Here is an 8,963-nt window from a genome sequence, read left to right as displayed (position 1 = left end):
AGCCTTTCACTAAGACTCAAAGGAATCATTGTGCGAGAGAACGCCGACGAAGACACCGTGTTCAAGCTCGTGAAGCTATCCCTCAAAATACTCAATCTCCTCAGACTCCGATAGTTGACTTGATTCCCTTTTCTCCTAAGCAATATGTTCAACCTACATCTCCAAATCATAATTTGCATAAAACATGTGATGGTTTTACTACTATTCGTGTTCTTGCTCCTCTTTCTTTAAACTTTGATGAAGAAATGGGTGAAAATTTTATTCATAATGGTAATACAACTCCTAATGCTTCTGATAGTGAGTATGAGTATGTTGACATGGACAAACATTTATCAACTAATTTTTCACAAACCCTAATCCTAGCTCCTAGAAACAAACAAAGTGACTTACAACATGAGCATAGTCATTGTTTGGATCTTGTGACAGCTCCATCTGTTGTGCTCGATATTGCTCCTCTGGCATGTTGCTCACCTTCTCAAAATAGTGATCAAGAAGATCAGGAGGCGGATGTCGTGCTAGATTAGCAATACTAGCATTGTAGATCTTCTCTCTCTCTCCTTTCTTTCTCTTTTTGTGACCATTCTTCTATGTGTATCCCTGTTCTTCTATTGTTCCCTTAATGTCTACTTGGGGATGATGCAAAGCATTGAGATCTCTTCTTGGTCTCTTTCATGTTGACTCAAAAGACATCCTCTCTTCCCTTTCTTCTGAGGTAGTGTCCTTCTTTGGGGAATGAAGATTATTATATGCATATACATACATGATATACATGAGTTATCATACAACATACTGACCCCGAGGAAAGTGACACTACCTTGTGTTTTGTGTTCATTATCTTTGGATTTATTCCTCGATTGGGAGCTAAATCCTTGCGATAATGTTCTCCTTCCTTCTCTCTCTTGGGTGTATCCTAACTTAAAGCAATCGCTCCCAATAAGGAACATGTGATCACTTTAACATGGGGCATACACTCTGCTCATACTTTCCTTTTTGTGATACTTAGAATTACTTAGTGAACTTTTTTTTTGCTTTGTAATATTTTGTATCCTTGCTTTCATGACTCATAGTGAAGGGAACTTTGCTACTTGCAGTCATGGTTCTCCCCTTCTTTATCTTCCCTTTTACTTTGTCAATTGAAGTCATAAGACCCCAAGTCCACTGGGGGCTTGGTGCATCTTGCCTCCTTGACGTGGTAAAAGTCTTTCAATCTTATTTCCTTGTACTTTACCGACAGTATTGGTGTACGCTTATACTCCCGCTAAAGTGGGGACTAAATGTGTCATAAAATTGTGACCCTAGCAATTTTTGATTGCATTAGGGTCCTCACGCATGTGAACTCGAATCCTCTAGCCTGATCAAAGACCGAAGATTGTTTGGCTTGCAGAAACAGCTTCTTACTTGGCCTCTGCATCACCCCGTCTGCATTCTGCCCTAGAGAAAGGGATAGGACAGGGGCATGCCGCCACTGTCCCCCCTTGGACAGGAGCGTGGTGCCCTTGTCCCTACCCTATTTTGGGGCACGATCCTTCCTAGAGCATGCATTGTGGGTTGTGCCTCGGGAGAGAAACTCCCCTAATATTAGCCCATGACGAAATTCAAATCCACCCAGCATGTATTTAAGGGGGCATTCGCTCTCTCATTTTCATAAGTTCAATAGGTGGAAGTTGGATAAGATTGGAGTATGTACAAGTGATCAAGTATTCAAGAACATTCAAGCATTATTTTCTAGCATTGAGCATTCTCAAGTCTCCCTTCAAGTCTAGGTGTTGCATTCAAGTCAATGAATCAACCATTGAAGAGGAGATTGATTTCAACATACAATTCCACACAAACATTTCTATCAACATTGCTACTACAACCTCCCTTGAGGTGATTTACAATTCAATCTTTCATTTACATCTACTGGCAAGTACTTTCTTTCATTACTTGGTTAATTCCAAAACTGGGGTTTGACCTAAAGGCAAACCTCCAATCCCAACCCATTTTCCTCTCTTTTCTATGTGTAGGTTGCAGGTGCACAACTATACTTTCAGATTCGGGCTTCATTTGCAGAGGCGAAAAAACCCTTTTCATTTCATAGATTTTTAGGAGGACTGTGTACATTTTTGCCATGGTCTGGGCAACTTTTCCTCAAATTCGTAGGGAGACTTTGTCTCGACATATTAATGCCAGATCTAGGTGCACAATTTCATCCCATATTCCAATCTCAAGTCATAATCAGTTCTTTGTCACTTTTGCACTACATAATTCAATCAATTTCCTTTCTAAATCAAACAAGGAAGAGGGGATCAACAATGGAGAGATTGAATCTAGTGAATTATCATCTCCTTGCCTCTTCCTAATGTAATGGTGAAAAGTGCTTGAAGGATAATCAATAATGAAACTCTCATCTCTCTTTGAGGGAAAGGGTAGTTTTCCTCTTGATCTATCATTCACCATTTTCCCACCATTACAGAAAGGAACTCACTTCTTCCTCTTTAGTTAAGAAGAAGTCTAAGAAACAAAAGACTACAGAGAAGTCTAAGAAATAAAATCATAGAAAGGAATCTAAGAAGTAAAATCCCAAGGAGAAGCCTAGGAAAAAAAAACTAGAGAGGAACCTTAGAAGCAAAAGCCTAAAGAAAAACTTGAAGAACCTAGGGTTGAAAAGAAACCCCATAAGCAGAAGCATAAAAAGGAAAGAGTTAAAATTCAGAGGCAGCCAGAGAGGCATTCACATCACCTCAAGGAGAAAGGGATTGTAAGAGAGTAAAATCCTTAGGAGTAGGAAAATATTTTTTAATGTGGAGATTGATTCAAAGAGAGTATTCATTCAAAAATCGAAAAGATGAAATTGTGAGTGAGAAAATGCAAAAAGTTGAAACTACATGCCAAAAAATACAAGAATTTTTGTATAGTCTAGCTTAGAGCTCAAAACAGATGATGAAAACATATATAGCTAAGAAAAACGCTAAGGACACACCAAACCCAAGACAAAAAAAGATAATGTTTCCTGTGGAATCTGATGATGATGATGATGTTGGAATGGATACTCGTCTTGAGAATTTTCTCATAGGAGAAGAGGAGGATGGTCAACTACAATCAACTCTTAAGAAAATTAAGGAATTAGAAGAGTAATTTAAGGGTTATAAAGAAAGAGAAATTGGACTATAGGGGAAGGATAAGGAGTTAGAAACATAGTTGATACTTCATCAAGATGAAGGTATAGGGTTAAATAAGCTAGCACACAAAGTTTTAATAGAACTACATAAGAATAAGACACCTCCTACTATGGAAATAGATACTCCTATGACACCCCCACCACTTACAACATTAACCCTTGGACTTTCTTTGTATAATGCACAATTAAAATTTGATTGGTTTAAACAAGAATGGGAGAAGGAAAAGAAAGAAATTAAGGCCAATTATGAGGCATAATTGGAAGAAAAATATTCAAGAGTGAAGAAATTTACAGTCCATTTGGAAAAGATGGTTGACTTGGCAGATCAACTAAGGAGTTTTAAACCACCATCCTAGGCATATGGTTTATACTTGCAAGAAAAAATTATTTGTTTTCAAATTAGCTAGTTTATTAATAATATCCCTATCTCCATCATTAAACCTAGGTCATTTTTAATCACTTATTCAAGAGCCACACAATACATGCAAGATTAAACGAGTGAGTTTTACCTTCATAACTAGGTTAATCCTTATAATGTCAAATGGAACCCATTGATATATGTAGGAGATGTTCAACTTAAGGCTCTTTCATCTTACGTTATAAATAAACAAAAAAGGGGAGTTGTTTCAGGCATACGAGGAAAGGGAAAAGTTAGCCCCACTTCACATCAAAGCAAAATTAGTAGAACCAACAAAGATTGTAGATGAATGGGTATAACTCATTAACAAACCAGAAGTGGTTGATAAGATTACTCAATATAGAGTAGAGGACTATATAAGGTTCAAGGCATTAGTGACTGGGTTAGGAAAAAATACCACGATATTTTGTCAAAACAAATCAAGTGAGATTACCCTAAGCTCAAGAGGAAAGAACCCCACACAATATACAACTATATTGCATTATAATCAAGGGAAACAACATACATCAGAGCCTCCTTGGACATCAAGATCACCTGTATCCCACCCACATTTCATTCACCACTCCTCCTGTATTAAATTCCACATTGTTCAAGAAGGAAGTTGCCAGACATGGAAAAAAAGAAGGAACAATGGGAGAGAATAATAGGATAGAAGGGATTTTATATGACATAAGGAATAGGTATTAGTGAGTCAATATACTATAAGATTGATGCATTACAATTTAATATTATACCTTAGTTTTCTCAAGGACAAGCAAAAGTGTAGTTGTGGGGAGTGATGGGTTCTATAAATGAGACCATTTTATATGTTTAATTTCTGCTTTCACAAGATATATATGTTTTAAGACATCATCCTGAACTATGTCTTAACTTAATAGATGATATATACATGTGATGAATGAATATGCTTTTTGGATATTCATAATTGATATAATGTCATAAGTTTATAAATGGTGTTGATGTGAATGAATGCTTGTTCTAAGATACTAACTTCCAACTTAAAGATTGACTAATATCCCACAACCAAAGTAGCGTACTTCCCTACGACCTGTGTGGAAGAAGTCAAGAAGGTGTCGATAAAAACACAACTATTGAGAAGTTTTATTGATCTTGTCTTCGAAGAACGAATGCACTCAAGGGATATGGAGGAGTTCATGGGATAGTCGAGTCATGCTTCATTATGACATTTATTTGCTTGTTACATGTCTCTTATCTTTTCTATTTTGTCTATTGAATAAGAGTCCACTTACAATTGTGACTCCTATTAGTTTAGTTGTTGCTTTTAGTTTTAGGAGAATAAGTCATCCTCGATGTTAGGGAGGATTGATGAGTGTTCATAATAGTTTCTATGATGTAATTAACCTACTCTCTCAGGACTGCATATAAAGTCCAGTCTTGTCAAAGTTAGTAGGTCTTCCAAATATATGATACAAGCTAGATTTTGATAGCTTTTCTAATTAGCTAGAGAAGTTATTAATATTTGTTATTGTAATGTGGTGAAAAGTGACTAGAGGAGATCAAGTGGAAATATTTACCCTCCTCAAGAAAGGAGTGAAAGTTTCACAAAGGATTCCCTTCAACTTCTCACACACATTACATTTAAAAGAGGGGGTTGAATTCACTAGACCCAATCTCAATGGAAAGAGATTGAATGCTAAGTGAATTGTAGGGAATATGCAATAGATTTGGTAATTAAAGTACTAACCCTCTTTTAAAATAGACAAGTCGAATCAAGCGAAATGAGACTAAGTGTAAAGATGACAAAGAAACAAATATATCTTGAGATAAAGATGCGGGATGAAGTTGTGCACCTGGAATCAGTAGTAAGGTGTCGAGATGAAGCTCCCCTGCAAATTTGAGCAAAAGTTGCCTAGATCAGGTTGAAAGTGTACTTGGTCCTCCGAAAAATTCGTGCATCGAAAAGGGTTTTTCCGTCTTTGAAATGGAGTCTAAACCTGCAATTACAGTTGCACACCTACAACCTACACACCAAAAAGAGAGGAAATGTTGTTGGGATTGGGAGTTTCCCTTCAGGTCAAACCTCGTTTTGAATTAACCAAGTGATTGAAATACTTGCAAGTAAATGAAAGGAAATGTCTGAAGTAAAATTCACCTCAAGAGAGGATGCAATTGAAATGTTGATAGAATTGATTGAAAGGATATGTAGAATAGAATGTCTTGAATGTTGATAGGGATCTCCTCTTCAATGGTTGAATCCTTGACTTGAATGCAACACCTAGCCTTGATAGGAAACTTGAAATGCTCAATGCTTGAAGGGATGTTTGAATGCTTGAATGCTTGATGACAATGTCACTTGGAATTTTTGCCTTATGATAGCTTATGCTTGATTTCACTTCATGAACTTATGCAAATAGGAGGGGAAATGACCCTTATATACTTGCCAATTAGGGCTTTTTAACTGATTTTTCGTCTTAGGCCGACATAGGAAAACTTTTTCTCGCTCACAATTGACAAGCCCAATGCAGGATTAGGTCAAGGGAGGCCCAAAATAGGGCAGGGACAAGGGTGCCACACCCCTATCTTGCCCTAATTTAGGACAGATAGTGACAGAAAGGCAGTACAAGGTGGCAGAAAATGCAAGTTTATGATGTTTGAGCATGTCCCAGGTGTCCAATTAGGCTTAGGGATTTATCCACCCATGCGAAGACCCAAATGTGGTTGAAAATTTCAAGGCTGCAATTTTATGATGCTACATTTAGCCCCCACTTTAGAGGGAGTATACGCGTACGCCAATACTAGCGGTAAAGTACAAGGAAACAAGATTGAAAGACTTTCACCACGTCAAGGAGGCAAGATACACCAAGCCCCCAGTGGACTAAGGATCTTACAACTTTGATTGATAAGGTGAAAGGGGAGATCAAAAGGGAGAGAACCATGACTGCAAGTAGCAAGGTTCCCCTTACTATGAGTTATGAAAAGCAAGGATAGCAAAAATTCCAAATCAAAGCCAAGTTCACTAAGTAACTCACAGTATCAAGAAGGAAAATATGATCGGAGTACATGCCCCCACGTTAAATCGGTCATGCACGTCGTATCAAGAGCAATTAATTTAAGGTAGGATACACCCAAGAAAGATAGGGAGCATGCTATCGCAAGGATTTAGCCCCCCAATCGAGGAATAAACCCAAGGATAATGAACACAAAACACAAAGCACGATGTGGATTCACTTTCCTCGGGATCAGTATGGTATATGATAACTCATGTATATCATGTATATACATGCATAGAATAGTCCTTATTCCCTAAAGAAAGGAAACCACCTTGGAAGAAAGGGAACAGATGTGTCTTTCGAGTCAACATGAAAGAGACCAAAAGAGATCTCAATGCTTTGCATTGTCCTCAAGTAGACATCACTAGGGACAACAAATAGAAGAATAGATAAAAATAGAAGAATAGGCACAAAAGAGAAAGAAAAGAGAGAGGTAGAGGATCTACGGTGCCAATGGAGCTAGTCTAGCACAACATCCACCTCCCAATCTTGTTGATCACTATTTCGGGAAGGCGAGAAATACGCCAGAGGAGCGACATCGAGCACAATATATGGAGCTATCACAAGATCCAAAAAAGGACTATGATCATGTGCTAAGTCACTTTGTTCGTTTCGAGGAGCTAGGATTAAGGCTTTTGGAAATTCTGCAGATAAATGTTTGTCAACATCAACATATTTATATTCACTATCAGAAGCATTAGAAGTTGTATTGCCATCATGAATAACATTTTCACTTATTTATTCATCGAGATTTATAGAAAGAGGAGCTCTCACATGAATAAAAGTAAAACCATCACATGTTTTTTGCAACTTATGATTTCGAGTTTTAGGTTAAAATTCTTGTTTAGGAGAAAAGGGAATCATGTCAACTATTGATGTTTTGGGAGATTGAATAGTTTGAGAAACAACTTCACGAGCTCGAGCACGACGTTTTCATCGGCATACTCTCGCATAACAATTCTGTCGAGTCTTAGCGAAAGGCTGAGAAGATGGAGGGAGATTGGTTGAAGGAGGAATTCATTCATCTTTAATAGCTAGATGGTTAGGTTGAGGTCTCTTAGGGTGAACAAGAGGAGAGGCAGGTCTCTTATCTCTATAAGAGAAAGGAGGCAGAACTGCACCATATAAAGGAGGAAAGTTTGGTGTAGAAAGGAGACCGGGTCCATCATGAGGAGGAGGTACAGGTCTAACCTTAGGAAGAATATTATTGTTCTTCTTAGGAGAAGTCATAGTTTCATCCATACAAATAGGTAGGGAATCTACATTAGGAGGAAGATTAGTTATATCCATTAGAGGAAGAACTTCATCTTCAAGAATAATGGGAATATCAAGTGTTGGAGTTCTAGGTTGGATTAAGGATAAGATCATATCTTTCTTCCATTTTTGATAATATTGAAAGAGAGCATCACTTCTTGTTGGAAGAGATTGAAATTGTTGAGGCCAAAAGTAATCAATAGGAACACCTGGGATTCTTTCGATTAGTTGAAATAAGCTATGATTAACAGTTATGATTTCTCCATTATGCAGAAATTTCAAACACTTATGAATTGGAGAAGCAATAGCCTTCATGGAAGATAGCCAAGGGTAACCTAACTTCACATAGAATTGTTCAGATGAAGGAATGATAACAAAATTGACATCTATAGATTTAGTGTGAGCCTCAATAGGGAGTGTGATAGAACCAATAGTAGGACAAGAAAATCCATTAAATAATTTAACGACCACATTAGTATCATCATAGATTACTTTATGCAAATGTAAAGTATAAAGATATTCTTCACTGTCGACATTAACCATGCAAGAGGGATCAATAAGCACACCACGACAAGGTTTGTCTTGGATTTTCACAACTATGCATAAAGGGCCATTGAGTGCTCTAATGGTCTCACTAGGGTCAAATGTGATACATTGATCATTAGGTGTTTCTTGTTTCTCTACCATATTCACTAAATTTGGAGTCGTTGTAGTGAGATCAGAAGGAGAGAAAGAGGCATGTTCAGTTTCAATCATGTTAGAGGTATGAGAGGGTAAAGGATCAATGAAAATATTAATATTTTGATTAGGAGGAGCTAATGATTTGTTTCTCTTATCATTCACACCTGCCACAAATATAGTATTATTATCAATTAGATCTTGAATCTTACTTTTTAATGAAAAACATTTCTCAGTATCATGACCAAGTTGACGATGAAACTGACAAAAAGAATTATTATCAAAGTAAGGTGAGGCTGCCTTAGAAGGGTCAACTAGTTTTATTGGAGGGAGTTTGATAATATTTCTCTGTAACAACTAAGACATGATGCTATGCAAAGATTCATTCAAAAGAGTAAATTGTCTTTCTCTTTTGAAAAATTTAGAAATAGGAGGCACACCT

Source organism: Cryptomeria japonica, chromosome 11, assembly GCF_030272615.1.
Source record: "Cryptomeria japonica chromosome 11, Sugi_1.0, whole genome shotgun sequence".
Taxonomy (NCBI): domain Eukaryota; kingdom Viridiplantae; phylum Streptophyta; class Pinopsida; order Cupressales; family Cupressaceae; genus Cryptomeria; species Cryptomeria japonica.
The sequence above is the reverse complement of the archived record's forward strand: the minus strand, read 5'-3'. Positions refer to the sequence as shown.